Below are 16,976 nucleotides of genomic sequence, written 5' to 3'. Positions count from 1 at the left end.
CATAGAACAATGTCAAATACTTACAGATCCTCTCAGAGAGCACAGTAACTTGGTGAACAAACTGTCAGACTTATAATTGTACCCAATTTCACTTTACAGTCCATAAACTAAGCCTGGGATCAAAGAAATGTATTAAAGATGTCATTAGCAGAGACAAATGGTTCTACAGAGAATTGGTTAAATGGCAAAAAAATAAAATCAATACTTACAAATAAAAAATGGTTCAAAAATAAAATTAAGACATTAAATAAAAAAATATCTCTGAAATACAATCACTTGAAAATTAAAAATGGTTCAAAAATAATATCAACACTTCAAAATACAAAATCTCTGGAAAATAAAATATAATGTATGTTGTTTTGAAAAACATTGGAATATAAGCACTTTTATCAAATCTCCATTGTGGTAAGATCATGTAAGTTCTTCTTAAATCCATGGAAACTCAATAGTTTGTAAGGTAGGTGAGTTAGCTCAGCAGGTTAGAACACCGTGCTGGCAATGCTGAGGTCAGCGGTTCAAACCCTCTATGGGGCAATTCATGTGCAAGGTCTTTCAGACAATCAACACTTCAAAATAAATAAGGGTTCAAAAATAAAATCAACACTTCAAAAATAAATAAGGGTTCAAAAATAAAATCAACACTTCAAAAGTAAAGTTAAAACTTCAAAAATAAATAAGGGTTCAAAAATAAAATCAACACTTCAAAATAAATAAGGTTTCAAAAATAACATCAACACTTTAAAATTAAAAAAATGGTTCAAAAATAAAATCAACAGTTCAAAATGTATAATGGTAACTGTTTCTGTCTGTTCAGTCCATAAACTAAGCCTGGGATCAAAAAATGTTTTGAAGATATCATTAGCAGAGACAGAGGCTTGGCTAAAAAATAAAATCAATACTTACAAATAAAAAATGGTTAGGAAGCACATTACAAACCTTTGGTTGAAATGGCGTGTTAAATTCAAGTCTCCATTACAGACCAGAGAAAACTAAAGAGAATGCAACGTTGTGTTAATCCATTTGAGGAGCCGGTAGTTTATCTGGAGGAAATGAATGACGATGCAAAAGTTAATTAGACTGTAACATGCGCAGTCCGCAGCTCAACCACTGCGGACGTGGCTCCGCCGCTGCGAAGACTTAGAAACCGCTGGGAGAAACTCATCCAGCGGATTTAACAAATGGAGCCTTCTTGGTGCCCGTTACCCAGGAGAGCGGCGCTCTGGAGGAGCTGCAGACGTAACATCTGACCGTTTCAGAGAAGCGAAACCACGCTAAATAAATAAATAAATAATCCTGGTAAAAGCGCACACTGGATCGCACAGGGTAAAACACTCACAGAGTTCAGTTGATCTGTTTGGATCAGACAGATTCAACTGACTGATGAATTAGCGCAGATTTTTCTGCAGATGGGAACCAGGAGGAAGTGCGTTCAGACCCCAGCGGGTGAAGTGATGCTAATTTAAGTGAAGTCGCTTAATTCAATTTATTAAAAGTTATTGGGGTGGTTTTTGTCACTACGAGAAAAATGTAGATGCATTTATCTGCTTAATTTGTGATGGGATCTGGATTCACGGTGAATATTAACTAAACCGCATAAAATGCGACTAAATAGTCGATGTTAATATGATTGTAATTTCACGGATAAAATAGTACAGGACCAATTTTTTTTTATGTTGTCGGTCAAGATAACGTCTAGCGCGACCTGCCGCCCTGACACCAACTCACACACATCTTCATTCACAGTCTTACTTGTAAATCGATTTTTCTTTTCTTGGCCGTTTTGTTAGCTTGTCGACGTCTCAGTTTTATTCGCTGGGAAAATCAATAAGCAGCTTGAGGTGACTCTGCTGCTCTCTAGTGGCGAGAAGCCATAATGTTAGCTGGTAACAATCGGAATGCATTGTGGGAGATGTAGTTTGTAGTCAATTCGTGCTCAAAACCTATTGTAAGTCAATGTTGGCCTATAAAATGCTGCAGGGCCACATAAAATGACATGGCGGGCCACATGTGGCCCGCGGGCCTTGGGTTTGACACATGTGGTCTAAAGTAATAAGTTCTCCACAGTTTATATCATGAAACTAATTGTTGGTTCTGCCTATTTGATTCTATAAAGTAGATGATCCTAAATGTTGGCAGTTTCTCTAGATGAGTTTCTCTGGATTCTAAGTTTGTTCTAATTCCTTTTCTGGGTTGCAAGATAATTGTAAGTGCTCCATAATTTATCATTTATAAGCTAGAAGAAATAAAGTCACCTGTTAAAATATTTTGTAGCAGTCAGCCTTATCAAAAAGCATTTGGATCCACAGCAACCAGAAATCAAGACACTTTTACTGTGTTCCTCTCATCAGACATTTTTAGTCTGGATTCAGGATTAGAAAACTGGGCAGAACGGCGCGTCCAAATCGAAATCTCTGAAAAACATGTCTTTTAATCACGGCATTGAAAGGCGATATTCAGCTCTTGTGTTTTCCTGGTGCAAAAGCAGCAGAATATTTTATTTTAACAAAACAATTGAGTACATGCACACCCAGAATCGACCACGAAATCGTTTAAATCGCTACTTAAAACGTAGAAATCTAAGAAAATCACAAGATTTTTTCCAATGAAGCATGACCTTTTCTTAAAAATAAAAACAAATAACAGCCTTGTTGTTTGTGAAGTGCACAGTAGGTTGAATGGAGCTACAGTAGGGGGATGTATCTGTTCCTGGAAAAACCTTAGAGGCTGAGCAGCTGATGGAGGACTCTGGTGTATAGATTGTTGCAGCAAGTGACATGGGAACAATCAGAGTTGTTTAAATCAAGGGTCTCACCACCATCCTGCTCACCAGGGCCTGGGGTGGAACCGGGTTCTGGATACTTTACATTCCTACAGCAACTGAGGACTGTGAGAACATAAAGAGAGAGGCAGAAATATTTCTAGGTCTTAAATAGCTTTGTGTGTGTGTGCGAGCAAATGAATCTGGAGGGAGTATACCACTGTGAAGCTGTAACCACAGCAACCCTGATATACTGTAGGCCTTTTTTTTTTTCTTTGGTGTGCACTTTGTCGATCCTCTGTTTTTTTAGTGCATCTTCCCATTAATGTGTAATCATAAACTATTGCTCAGGAGGATCCGCTGGAGTCCTAACAGCTGAGAGTGCCCACTTTCCCATGCTGTCAGGGATTAAAGGTCACCGTGCCGCAGTTGTCACGGCCCCTCGCACACAAGGCCTCTCCTGTGTGGCGATGCGCGTAGCTGGGGGAGAAAAAAAAAATTAGAGGACGAGAAAACAAGTGGGCAAAGGACGCGCTTGCAAATGTCTTCGTGCTGTGTGAACTTTTTCGCATCGTTGAAGTAAAAACCGCAAGAAATTCAATTGAACGTTTTCGACAAGGGACAGCAAACGCGTGAAAAGGTCAGACGAGACCAAGACGAAACACACTGCTTTGTGTGGTGAAACTCCATCACCGCAAATCACTTTGGAAACATCACGATGGGGGGGACAACGTGGTTGTGAAAGTAGCATCGTGTTGTCGGATGCTTTTGGTTTAATTTGATGGCCAACCATGAAGAATCTATTAGAGGGGGTCAAACTGACTTGAGACTCCGCCGAAGGTTCACCTTCAAGGCAGAGACCCCAAACACTCAGTCAAAGAAACAATGAAATGGTTCAGATTGAAGCGTACTCGTGTTAGAACGGCTCAATCAAAGTCCAGACATAAAGTTGATTGAAAATTGGTGCGAAACAAATTGCAGATTGATGTTAATTCGCAGAGGAAAACGTAGCTTTAACCAACATTTAAAGGAGGCTCGACAAAGCGGCTGAGTACAGGCGCAGAGCACACTTTTCAGATTTTTATTTTTAAGCAAAATGTAAAAACATATCATTTTCATTCCATTTCTCAATTTTACACTACTTTGTGATGGTTTGTCAGTGAAATGAACTGAGCAGCGGGAGCTACTTCTGCACTGAGTGAAAAGCGACAAGCAGGTATAGCTATTGCATCGAGCTTATGGGTGTCTAGCGGTCCTCGTGTTTATTTACGTTGAATAACTGTGTGTGGTGTGTATGTGTGTGTGTCGATATATGACCCTGCATATGCACCCTGCCACCTTCCTTGCACTTCTTTGAACCGCTCGCATTCGGATCTCAAAGCTTCCTGCTTTTCTTCCACACAAAAATACGCCCAGCCTTCATTTGTTTTCGTTGCTAGTTTTGTTTTATGATCACATCTCCACTCTAGGGGTAAAAGAAAAAGAAAAAAAAGAAAAAGTCCAAACCTTGAAAGGCCTGAGGCACACATCAGAATCAGATTTTGACACTGAGGACTTGAACTCTTTGTCGTTTCTCTTTCCGTTCTGTTTGGGAACAACTTGAGGGGGATAAACCTGTGCAGGTGCAGCTGAAGTTTTGTTGGTGGCTCTGTTTTCCTAACCCGGTGGACAGCTGTGTGCAGATGATGCATAGGATGAGGTTCACGCCTCTCTTTATCCTCTGTTAAGCTCCTGTAGGAGTCGGGATCAATGTGCTGCAGCTTTTGATGTCACTTTTCCACCCAAAGGGTAAAACACATCAAGCTTTGGCAGCCGTCGCCTCGACTCCTTTTGTTGCTACAAACGGGCTCTTGAAACAAGCAGAAACTGTTTTCTTTGGAACGGAGTTCAGATAAAAACGCACATCGCTGCAGGCTGCGTTCGACTCATTAAAATAATTGCTCAAGCATAATACGGCCTTTGATAACTTGTTGCACCAAAAAAAAAAAAAAAAAGTGTGGCAGCCTCAAGGCATGATTTATCTCTTTATCAAAGCCAGGCGCTGATGGACAGCTGTCTTTTGGCAGCTAAGCTCCACCGCATGTCAAAGCGAACAGAGGATTGTTACATCGCAGGAAGGCAGCTTCTGCGTCTAAATGCTTTGGTGTTAAGCTGTGTTGTAATCCCAGGGCATTTAACCGTGATCCGGCTGGATCTGGGCTGTTGAAGTTGAGCGGCAGCGCAGGTGTCGCCTGATAAGACCTGGGATATGCACACATCATTAAAGTAGACGGGGAGGGGGCGAGGGTAAAGGAGAAAGTTGACTTTTCTTCTTCTATTCTTTTTTTCCCATACGAGCAAACAATGTAAAAGACTTTGTAGTTGATTGTAGCTTGTTTTATTTCTGCTGAATTCAGACATATTTGTAGTAGTCTGAGCTTCATTCTCTTAGCTTAAAGTGATTTTTTCAAGCATTACAAACTTCACCATGTGTTTTATTGTAATTCTATGTGATGGACCAACACAAACACAACCCAAAATTGTCCATAATTGTGAAGTGGAGGTTAAGCAGTTCAAATTTTCTATGTAGTTTCTAAACAACTACAAAGTCTGACTTGCATTTGTTTTCTAATTAAAATTCTGTGCAACCAACAGAAAAACACTGCATACGCAGCAGATTGACATTGCAAACCACCCTCAACATATAACCCATAGTAAAGCATGGTGGTGGCAGCATCATGATATAGAAAGTTTTTTTTTAATTAATGAAGATTTAAGAAGCCATGTCTTTATTCTTCTTGTGAATGTGCAAAAGTGGCATCAGCTTAGAAAACCCAACTTCTGCAGCCGTTTAACAGCATCTTGACTTAAAGAAAAGAGATTAAAAAAAACAAAAGAGGAAGTTTATCTGTCAAACTGTAGTTGTTTTGGTATTTTTCATAGATTCAACCAAAGAAATCAGAGCAACAAAACGCCAAACCGGTTCCCTAAGTTGTCTTTTAGGTATCAACACAGAACCAGTTCACTCCTTTAGTTTAGGCGCCTTGGATTGGACTGAAAGATGGTCATAGAAAAACTTCAGAAAGGTTATGGGACTATTGATCAAAACTGCTTCAAAAGATTACAAGAAGGTTTCGCTTTTCAAAAGTTAAACCTAACAGTTTCCAACATTTAGACAACACTAGGACACAAACTAATACTTGGTATTTGACTCCAATGTAGTTGTGAACAGTGACGGATGTGTGTCTGTTTCTGAGAAACAATGAAACATAACATTTTCATACAGGACATCATCATATGAAATTACTGACTTAAACTCCTTCACAGCTGATTGTGTTCATGAAATATGCTGACATTAAAATGCTCAGGTCTTAATTTAATTGACCTAAAAAGTTTTCAGAAGTCATTGTCTCACACTGTTTCCCATTAATTGTGGTTCTTTCTGAGCCATTTAACTCTTGTGAATTTTGGCAGCTTGTGATCCCCGATCAAGCCAGAAACACTTTAATCAACCTCCTGCTAGTTGTGAATATTTATTGGAGTGTAGCTACACTTCCTAGATCTTAAGCAAAAACATATATTTTTAAAAACACGCATCTTTTCACTGCAGAGGGCGAAGCTTTGTACCCAGTCATGTTACCGCAAAGGAACAAAAATAATCAGCACCCTTATATAAAGCAACTTAAAAACAAAACACAATTAAACAACCCACCAAAAACATCAAACATGATAAAATACGACAATATAAATGGAGCTTTACAAGCTAGAAAGTGTTGAATTTAAAGAAAAAGCTCAAGAGGAAACTATAACCCAAACTCAGCAGATCTTCACACAGATTAATCATTCTGTTTTAAAATGTTTACTGTTGTGTTTTATGAAATCTCCTCGTATTCTGGAGAGTCTATTGTGTTTTCTTTTCATTAGTTCTGTCAATAAGCCCATAAAATCTTCCTTTTTTTCACGAAATCCAGTCAAACATTAACGTCTTGTGATTGGTCTGGCTGCCATTGCACTACGTTATTTTAAGGTTAGGACCATTTACAATGCTTTTTAAATTGGTTATTTTCATGTTTTAAGTTAATATAAACATCCCAGTCACATAAAAGCTAATTAATATAATTTGAGACATTGAACATCTAAACACTTTGTGCATATTTTCAGTCAATATCAGCTTTTCCCCCCAGAGATAAAGAAACCTAATTCTATTCTCTTGTAAAGCGAAAACAACACCCAAATAAAACATTCAAACTACTGTTTTTGCACAAGTATTATGTCTATTTACATGATTTATTCTATCAAGTTTTAATACACTGTCTAAATCGATCAGGAATTACCAGTCGCAGACAGCCGAGGAGGAAAAGAAGATGAATAACAGCTGTAGAAAAAAAAAAGTGAAATGTGAGAGAAACTGAGAAGACAAAAGCATAACAAAGGACAGACGTCTCCTTCCTGTCGCTTTGAGTTTGTGTGTGTGTTGAGAGCGATAATCTCGTGTTGTGACACTGACGGAGTCCGTCGCTCCCTCCTTCCCACAGGTTGGAGGGATGAGGAGAACAAAGCAGCAGGGAGGAACCTGCGAGGTTTCATCAGGAGGAAACCGGAGCCTGAAGCCGGAGAGCCTGCAGCCACCTGCCTGAGCCACTGTCCCACTGAGTCTGAGTGTGTGAGCCTGACGGAGAAGACGGGGTCACACACTCACACTCTGTATGCTGTACATTATACTTTGCTTGCTTTTAATGCAAAATTTCTACATTATTACCCAACCTTGTCCAAACATTACTTCCCATAACCCGTGTGATGTTTTACATTTTAACCTTCAGTTCATTTTTATTTTTGTTACTATTCAGATGTATGTGAGTAACAGACGTAGCTGCTGCTTGTTCATTGTGCGTTGCTTGCACGTCATGTGATGGTTTGCAGCGGCGTATGAATCCGAAGCATCCATTCCAGACAGAACCACCAGCGAACTTTCTCAGGATTTCCCACTGAAACGTCCCAGAAATAAGCCGACAAACTGTGAGACTGCCGCTCTGCGGGGCTTTCGCAGACGCACAGGGCTTTTTAAAGAGCGGGGCTTCCCGAGGTGGTTTGTGAAACAGACACACACACACGTTCGCTCACGCAGACTCACCGTGGTGCGTCGAGGTCAAGGTTGTCTCGTGTAAAACGCAGTCACGCGGTGAGACGCTTGTGCCCCCCCTCCTCGTCCCTCCCGAGAGCCGACTCGCTCTGAAGTTCAGACGTTCTCATTTGTGACGGGATTAAGGCGTGTGCGATTTGGGAAAAGTTTCGAAAGTGTGTGTTTGTCTGAGAGAGTGTGTGTTTTGTTTTGGTGAGACGTGCTTGGCTGTGGAAGAGCTGTGGCGACTGTAATTAGGCAGAAATCGTTTATCAAAGTGTTCTCATCACCTACGTCCTGAACTCTCCCGTCTTCCGAGAGTCCTGCCGTCCCCCTGTCTCTGTGTCTGCGTGTTGGACAGAAGACTACACACTCTCCCCTCTGTCCCCCCGTCTCCTCCTCTCAGCCAGCGAGTCTGGGACCCGAAGGAAAAGGCCAATTATAAAAAACCCCTCTCTTCATCTTTGTTCTGTGGGCATAAACCACTTCTTTGCTTTTTTGTTTTCATTCTTTCCCCTTCTTTGGCTTTCTGACATTCCTTGTCCATTCCCACCGTCCCCACGCTCCACCCCGTTACTCATGCACACATGCAAGCTCACTCTTTTGGCTCAGGCTGACTTTTTTCTTTTTTGTCCAAGTTTTGCAAGCGACAGTTCCCAAAGTCTTAAAATAGACTTCCTGGTCCTTCATCAGCACCGTATCTTATCATATTCGAAAGAAAAGCCGGGTGGGGTTGATGTCAGACTGGCTGTTGTTGGAGCAACGGCATTATCCCACTGCTAAGATGATGAAGTCATGATTTTTTTCTTCTCTTAAGAAACACGCATGGCTTTCCTACTTTTAGGCATCACCTTTCTTTTTTTTTTTTTTTTTGTTTTTTTAGACAAAAGTGAAGACAAATGCTTTTTGTTATTTTCAGTTTTGTAAATTCTCATAACTGTAACATATGTTTCCAGTAGAAAAACCAAATCCCAAATGTTTGACGTCATTTTTGTGCAATTTATGCTACATCCTTGCAGAAATGTTTTACAGATCTAGCTAGAATAATTGGATCAGGGAAACTAGAACTGGTGTTAAAGAGACTGTTATGCTGTAGAGAAATTTTAAAACTGCACAAACTAAATGAGATGCAATACTTCCATTTTTTAATCTCTTACGGCCTAAATGTAAAAAAGTGTCAATAGACATGAAACTGATTTGATTTGATCTGTACATTAAGCCTGTTTTAATTGACCCAGTTGAGGATCATGAGCTGAAGCTGTTGAACCCCCTCAAAGATTTCATTTGTCCTTCCAACAAACGTTTTTGTAACTGACTGAATTTTATGTGATTAAGATCTGGGCTTCGACTCGGGCTCTGAATTGTCCAGTTCTTTATTCTCAGCCAGCCGGCATGTTGTGGGTTTTTATCGTGTTGGAATATCCATTTTGGCTTCAGCTTAATTTTTTTTTTTCTCACACTCTCCTCAGACTCTCCTCCAGCTGTATTCGCTGTACAATGGCTGCTGAAAAAGACAAGCATTTTGTTGCTGACCTACCATTCAGAAACCACTTGCTACATCATTGTTGGTTGTGCAGGAGGGTCCGTGTCTGGTACGGTTGTGTGATTGTGCATCTGTGTGCAGCCATTTTCACTTGTGAGTGTACATGTTGAGTTTGGGGGGGGGGGGGTGGAAGGGTGTGACCAGCTGCAGTTTATTTGGATTTAAAGTAATAGGAGGCTCTAAAACAACTCAGGCTAAAATCTAAATATCTAAAAAGGATTTTGTGCAAAAAATGTAATGAACAAGTTTTGTATTGCCCTTAGACCTATCCTAGCCTGTTCAAGGAAGCATTATAGGTCACATTTATCTTTGTAATTGCACTGGATGCACTTATGTATTAGCAAGAGCCTGCTCTGGGTCTCATGGAGACTTCTTTAAGCATCTTGTGGTCTACTATCAGGCTGAACTTGTGTGAACAGCCATACATGGGAATGATAGCTGTTGATTTAAATTGTGGACAGTTTTCTTTATATTGAATGACTTCCAAATGGCTAAGACAATCTTTCCAGATCAATAAACTTCTGCGGTTACTTCCAAAGCCCTCAGAGAGCTCTTTGGATCTCCTCCTGGTCTTCCACAGACAGGAGCTCACCAAACCAAATGCGTTAGGTCTAAACAGGGCAAAACTCTGCTTAGACGCTAAAATAGGTCATGGAAAGTGAGACGTTAAAGAAAGGAAAAGCTAGCTCCTCCAATGTCATGCTTTCAGCTGCTCTTTCACCTCCTCAGACAGACTTTGACTCAAACATGTTCACGCCGGACAAGTTAGTACACACTTTCTGTTTCTCTCTCCCACACTCAGAGTCCGTCGTGGTCTTCCACCCTCGCACAAACACTCACACATGGAAAAGCCAGAATCGCTGCTTAGTGTCCGGCTCTGGGCGGTGTTCCCATCCCTGTGGCCTTTCCCAGCACAGACAATGCTTTGTGTCCCACAAAGGAAGCTCTCATCCAGGCTCTGGGGCCCTGTTTGGCCCTCAGTGGCCCCCTCCCAGATCCCAGAAAGGCCCCCCGAAACACCCCACCGCAACCTGCTGAGGTGCCAAGAGGAACATCTGTGTGACTCAGCCGAGGAGACATTGCAGAAGTTCTCACACTGAGGGGAAGAGTGTTACTTGTATCCGTCTGCGTGTGAGTTTTGTCTCCGTGCTCGAGTGTGTGTGTGTTTCTGTGTTCATGTGAGCGCAAGTCCTCAGGTCCTGGGAGTCTCCGAGTGCAGATAATAAATGGTGTGAGAGGAAAGAGAAGCAGAGAGTGTAGCCAAACTTTTCCAGTCAATGAACCACGTGTCCAAGCGGCCGTCCTGCCAAGCTAAGGCTCTGAAACGGGGTCACACGAACGAGAACAAACAGCTCAATGAGAAGCGCAGGAAAAATGAGCGATTAGTGAGAAATAGGGCTGAAAAGCTCAATTAAATCATGGATGTGATATTTTAAAGACGTTCAGATGACAACTCTTCCGTTTTAGTTATCATCTGGGTTCCCCAGAGACAAGCGACGATCGAATGTATCGAATTACATAAAACATATGATCCCAGGATTCACAACTCCTGAGTTTATTAGAGTTAGAGTCAACGTGAACTGACTCAAATGAGCAGGTGGAGACTAATGCCTCTTTTAATCGCACAGGTTTGAATGCGTGATGTTCGAAGGCTCTTCGTTCTTTTAAATTCAAGAAAAAAAAAATAATGCAGTCAGTGTAAACATTCTGCTCTGGTCCCTAGAAGGATCTCTATTCTTCTTGGAGGTTTTCCTTTCTTGTTTTTAGACACTCCGACGCTGCAGCTGGGTCTCTGTAGGGTCCGCACCCTCATAAACACACAAACACATAACGCTACTGAGTGCAGGAAGTGACATCACGCCGTACTGGCCACAATACAGGAAGCATGACGACAGTCTCTGAAGGACATGGGGGGATGCAAGAGCTCTGCATAATCCACCAGCTGCTACTGCAGATCCCACACCCATCAACCCACACACACACACGCACGCACACACACACACACACACACACACACACACACACACACACACACACACACACAAAGCTGTTTTACAACTGTGTGAGAACTTAGTCCAGTTTGTTAAAATAACACATTTTATAACTTTGGCATAATTTTCTTCAATAGCTCAACTGCTCTTTCAGGGCCAAATGTTAGTGTGGGAATGAGGTTGTTTTAATCATCTGAAGTGTGGGAACGCATCTGCATTGAGTCTCATCAGGCGGGTATGGACTCCATATCTATTTATTACCACTTTTACTTTGTATTGACCAGCTTTGAAGTTATGGACAGAGTGGAAAGCCTTTTTCACCATCTGAGTCACACGTAAGCTTGAAGCTACACGACCAGACTTTGTCTTTCCACTTCAGATTTCTGCGATCTTCTTGTCTTTTAACCTGAGCACCATCTTTCACATCTACGTCACGATTTTGGGGTGAACATTAATGGTTTTCTTCTTCCCACGTTTCTAGAAGAAGGCAAGAATTGTGGAATGTTTGACTACTTATAATACTATAATTAATGCTCTCCTTGTGCTTAAAATGTATATTTGTCCCACTTGTTTGCACGTCTTCCTGATCAGAACAATTTAGCTTTATAGCTGCTTCCCCACATTCCCATTGAATCAGATCAAAAGTGCTGCACCGACAGACACATGAACGGCTCGCTTTCATCCACATTCCCACATAAACTTTGTCTTCTTATGTTTTGTTGTGTCTTTATGGTTCTGTGATCCCCCGGCTTTTATTTTGCGCCGTGTAAATCCTGCATCCTTGTCTTTCCTGTGCCTCAGTGTTTTTGTCTCCCTCCCACAAAACTCCCGACAAACACATCCAACCCTCCACCCCCTTCCACTCCCTCCAATGTCCTGACTGGCTCATCATGTCATGCCTCATAAGCAGGATGAATCAATAACCACAACAGCACTCATGCACGCCACACGCATGCATACAAACAAAGAGCGCAGCCCACTGTCGCCTAAACATTCTCCCCAATATTCATGAGAACTTCTTTACAGCTACAAAGCAAATATGTGTGGTGAACACCAAGCTTTAAAGCCGGAGTCTGGAATGTGTGCAGCAAAGGCGAAACTTTGATTCTCGTCTTGCTGTCAAGCTTGTTTTAGTTCCCTCTCTGTTTTTTACTCCTCTTGTCTCCATTAAAACCCACAGTACATGCCCACTGACCTTGATCATACACAAGTTGAAACTCCTGCAGCGAAACCGCGGGGCCCATGACATCGTCGGCTAAACCTTCCCTGTTCATGCTTCTCCCGGCTTCTGTCTATTTCTGTCTGCAGGGACAACAAACCCAAAGGAAATTGCCTGCAGTACAAACACAGACAAAACCTTTGAGTCCATGCGTGTTTTTCAATGTCCGAATTCCCACAAAATCTTAAACAAATAGAGAAAAATGAATACAATTACTCAAGGAAACCTTTCTGAAAGTGAAATCTAAACTTGACCAGTTTGGCACACATGATGTGTGACAATACGACTGTCTGGAAGGAAGTTGTTGTTGTTTGAAAATAGCATGCAATAAAACGCCAATCTGTTTAATTTCATTAAAGTAGCTTCCTGTTTCTGACTGTGTTCCTATTTCCTGTTCACTATGAATAATTTCCCTACAACTTCTCACACAGAAAATCTGCAGGGCTGATTTCTTTCTTCTTTCCCCCTCTCCTTTTTTTAAGCTTTGGCTTGGTAGATTAATTGCTGCTCTTATAAAACTATCTCAATCTTTCATTTCTTTCTTTCTTTTCTTAAACTTTATTTGACGGAACAAACACATACTTGTGGTGTTCTGCCATGTAACAAAAAAAAAGAGGCTACAACACTTTTGGAGTGTATCTGACGTCAAACAGGAGGTGATTCAAATAGGGAGTCTAACCATGATTTATCTCTCATGACGTTCACAAACGAAACAGACGTTGGACTGTTTCGTACTTTCAACTGTGAATGGACATTAATGAAGACACTCTTTAAGTTATCGGCTTATTTTTGTTATTTTTTGGTCTTAGTTACTTATTATTCTAAATTTTTTCTATAACACTTACTTTCTTACATGACTTCATGCATGTTTTTGTCTAAATTCAGCACAACCCCCATTTAGAAAACAGGAAGGGTCTTTTCAGACTCAAGAGTTGTTGATTAAAATAATCCAGTGTTAAAGTAAAATGATTAAAATGATCTCATCTTGTCAGGTATTCAGCTTGGTGTCTGACTGTGCCTGCTGTCTGCAGAAAGCAAAAGTTTTCATAAACTTTGTTTTCTTTCTGACCAAAACTAAAGCTGTATTTTTCCCTACCAATAAGGTCTTGAAGTTGTAGATGTTGCCAGAAATAAAAAAAAAATGTATATAATTATCACAAATAGATTTCAGTTGAAATGTTTGTTTTTAATTTTCCAAAATTTGGATAATTTTATTTTTAAAGGGGCATTATTGTGCCTTTTCCAGGCACACAGTGCCATTTTATAGAACAATCAACTATGCTACCTGCAGTTGCTATGAAAATGCTACATGTATCAAATATGACCAAAAAGAAATGTTACTTTCTAATTTAACGCCTTCAAGTCATCATAACATACCTTCTCTATTAACCCTTTAGCAACATTTTTACCAGCGTTGCACTGAGAAGTGGCCGATGTAATGAGCTCAGCAGGTAACCTGTTCAACAAGGTGTTTACTAATTGCTACTGGCTAGTCTGAAGGAGCTCAGTGAGGGATTTACCTCACTGAGCTCTTTGACGTGGAAGTACAGTAGTTTGGATGCTGCTAGGAGGATCTTCGTCCTCGAAGGCGGAGCTACGTCCAACCAGGCGTTTTGCACAGCTGAATGGTTGCCATGGGAGATTTCTCAAACATGCATGAAAGACTCAAGGCAACACTTCAGGTATGTTTTTGATGAGGGAATAACATTATAACATGATATAAATCCCAAAAAAGTCCATTTTACATCATACTACCCTTTTAATATCTTTCGCTTGAAGACTGCAGCACTATTTATCATGCGGCAGGAATGACCGCTATAACTTCCTGGATAATCCGCACATTCACAAGGTTCCACGTGTGGCTGTCGCTCTGCGACTGGTTGATTGTTGTGCGTAATCCTTTCCAGCCGTTTCCCCTTCTCTCTTTTCTCTCAGCCTGGGAAGCAGCCGCGGGGGGGATCTCTCACAGCCGCTCAGTGTTGCGCGCACATTGGTGTGTTTATGTGGGAGTGTGTTGAGCAGACAGCTGCGTGGATGGCCGGGAGCAGCCGTTACAGTGGGGACTCGCAGATAAACACACGCACAAACAGCCGTCTCATCCCCGCATCCCACCCTCTGTGTCCGTGAGGTCACCAGTGCATCTCCGCTTCTTTCAGTAAAGGGAGACATCAGCTGAATAAAGTTAGATCTGTGTGTTTTAGGTTTTAAAAAAAAGGAACAAAAATGATCAGTCAATGCTTTGAGATATACCTTTCTCTTCCTGCTCACTGTGTGAACAGTCAATCACACATAGACACTTTGTGTGTGTATCTGTTCGGGGGGGTTGACCACCAGACGGCAAAGCGGTGACCTCTTTATAAGCGTGTGTTCATGTGTAGGCTGAGGCAGGGTCATATTACATGGATGACTAGGCGTTCATGTACTGTGCACCACCTTGTGTATGTCAGTACATCTGTGTGTGTGTGTGTGTGTGTGTGTGTGTGTGTGTGTGTGTGTGTGTGTGTGTGTGTGCGTGCGTGTGTGCGCGAGAGTGTGTGAGCATTAACCTTCATCTGATAAGGCAGGCCTTCCACCGTGTCCACCAAGTCATGAGACATTATACAGGAAGCTGTAAAATACCAAAAATAATTTCATTTAGAAGTGAATAGTTACACAAATGTTTAGAATTTAAACTTCAGGAATATTTTCTGAAACTGTAACTTTTCTCTCATGGTGTGATGGATGCTTGGACTCAGAAGTGCTGAAAAATAGGCATCTCTGTCTCTTCAACTTTCTACCTGAAGTTTATGGGTCCAAACTGGCCTGTTATTTCATCAACTCTGACTAAAAACAACTTGCAGCTCCGCATGAAGAAACGTCTCTTCAGATCATGATGTTGCCACTGCATCTTTCACTTTTGGACTTTTTATATATATATGTTCAGTGTTCTTTTTGTGTCAATAAGATTTTATCAGTGTCTGAATGCTTTCTTTGTTCTTTGGATGAAAAAGCTTTTGATTTACATCCCTAGATTTTAGTCCAGACATAGAGACTATACAGAAGAAGTTAACGACTCATGCTCCACTCCCCACAAGATACTGCCCTGGGCGGTTGCCCATGTCGCCCGTATCAGAAACCGCCACTGTCCAGAAGATACACAAAACAATCAAATGTTGCACAAATTGGAGCGGTTTACTCGCACCGACATGCAGACAGATTGTCTGTCTTATTTAAGCAACAATAAATGGTGGTTCTATCAAAAGAGTAGTTGTTAGGTCTTTGATCCACGTCAGTGTGATGGATTTCCGCATCATTTTGAGGCAAAAATCTCTATGTTTCCCCAGTAAAAATCTCATGTTGCACACATGGTGATTAACTGTATGTTATTTTGAAGCAGACAGGAACCTTGGTATGGGAGTTTTTTGGTGTGGGGGACAGAGCGAAGAGCGCGACCCCAATGTTAGTGTTGGTTCAGCCACAGGGACCCAATAAAAACAGTGCTGTCAGTAGCGCTTCTAACTGCAAGGCTCTGTGTCGACCCACAGACCAAATAAACAGCAATCAGCACTGCGCTAACCACTGTGTGACACACACACGCACACACACGCAAACACAAACTCACACACACATACACAGCAAACAGTGAGGCTCGGTGAGTGAATCTGGATTCACATCACAGAAACCACACACAATGCACACGAAGGCATACACACGTCACTCACAAGTCCAAAAGCAAACAAACCAGGGAAGTGTGTTTAATTAATGTTTTGAACTGGGCCTCGGAGTGATGTAATAACATCATTCAAGTCGTGTAGTCAGCGATGGTCAGCAACTTCCCACACAACCTGGATTTGATGTGCTCAAAGCAACGGCTTCCCACCTGCAAATCTTACAGCATTAAATGCGTTACGCTATATCAGCACAGCTCCCACAGTTATCTAACAGTTTTGACCCTTTTATGGGGCAAAGTGTTAATTTAGTTTAAGTCGGCAAAGAGTTTATGATATGGTAAAATTATGATAAGTAATTCAAATCAAAGTAGATTAAGCAACTTATTGAAACTTATTTAGATCCTTTTCTTCAGCAAATAACACGTTTCAGTTTAAAAAAAATCAATATTGCTTACTGTCGTCATGCACCTGGGATTTGTGGTACAGCTTACTTTCTTCACTCAGCAACTCATTAAACCAAAGCGTAACCATGGTGAGACCCATGCACTGCTGAGTTGACTGTGGTAATCAAGTCCTACTCAAACTATGCTCTCAGTATTCAACCAGGTCTCGATTCTGCCTTCTTGTGCCCCAAAAAGGCCTACCTGGCACATACCATAGCCCTAAATTTAAGTATTTTTTGGTTTTCTGGCCACTGCCTTGATCAAACCATGACTA

At 41.3% G+C, this 16,976-nt stretch overlaps 1 long non-coding RNA gene across 1 annotated transcript; it reads right to left on the bottom strand.

Moving 5' to 3' along the window:
* Window positions 1–2,462: 2,462 nt before the first annotated feature.
* On the bottom strand, window positions 2,463–15,219 carry LOC106923986 (uncharacterized). Its single transcript, XR_015764561.1, has 2 exons — window positions 15,156–15,219; window positions 2,463–3,238 (listed from the first exon to the last, which is right to left on the bottom strand). It is a non-coding gene; the product is annotated as an uncharacterized LOC106923986 (long non-coding RNA).
* Between the last annotated feature and the right edge of the window lie 1,757 nt (window positions 15,220–16,976).

The sequence above is a fragment of the Poecilia mexicana genome, unplaced genomic scaffold (assembly GCF_051168715.1).
Source record: "Poecilia mexicana isolate PSO_F unplaced genomic scaffold, ASM5116871v1 scaffold_11, whole genome shotgun sequence".
Taxonomy (NCBI): Eukaryota; Metazoa; Chordata; class Actinopteri; order Cyprinodontiformes; family Poeciliidae; genus Poecilia; species Poecilia mexicana.
Note: the sequence above shows the minus strand (reverse complement) of the source record. Positions and strands in the feature narration are given on the sequence as shown.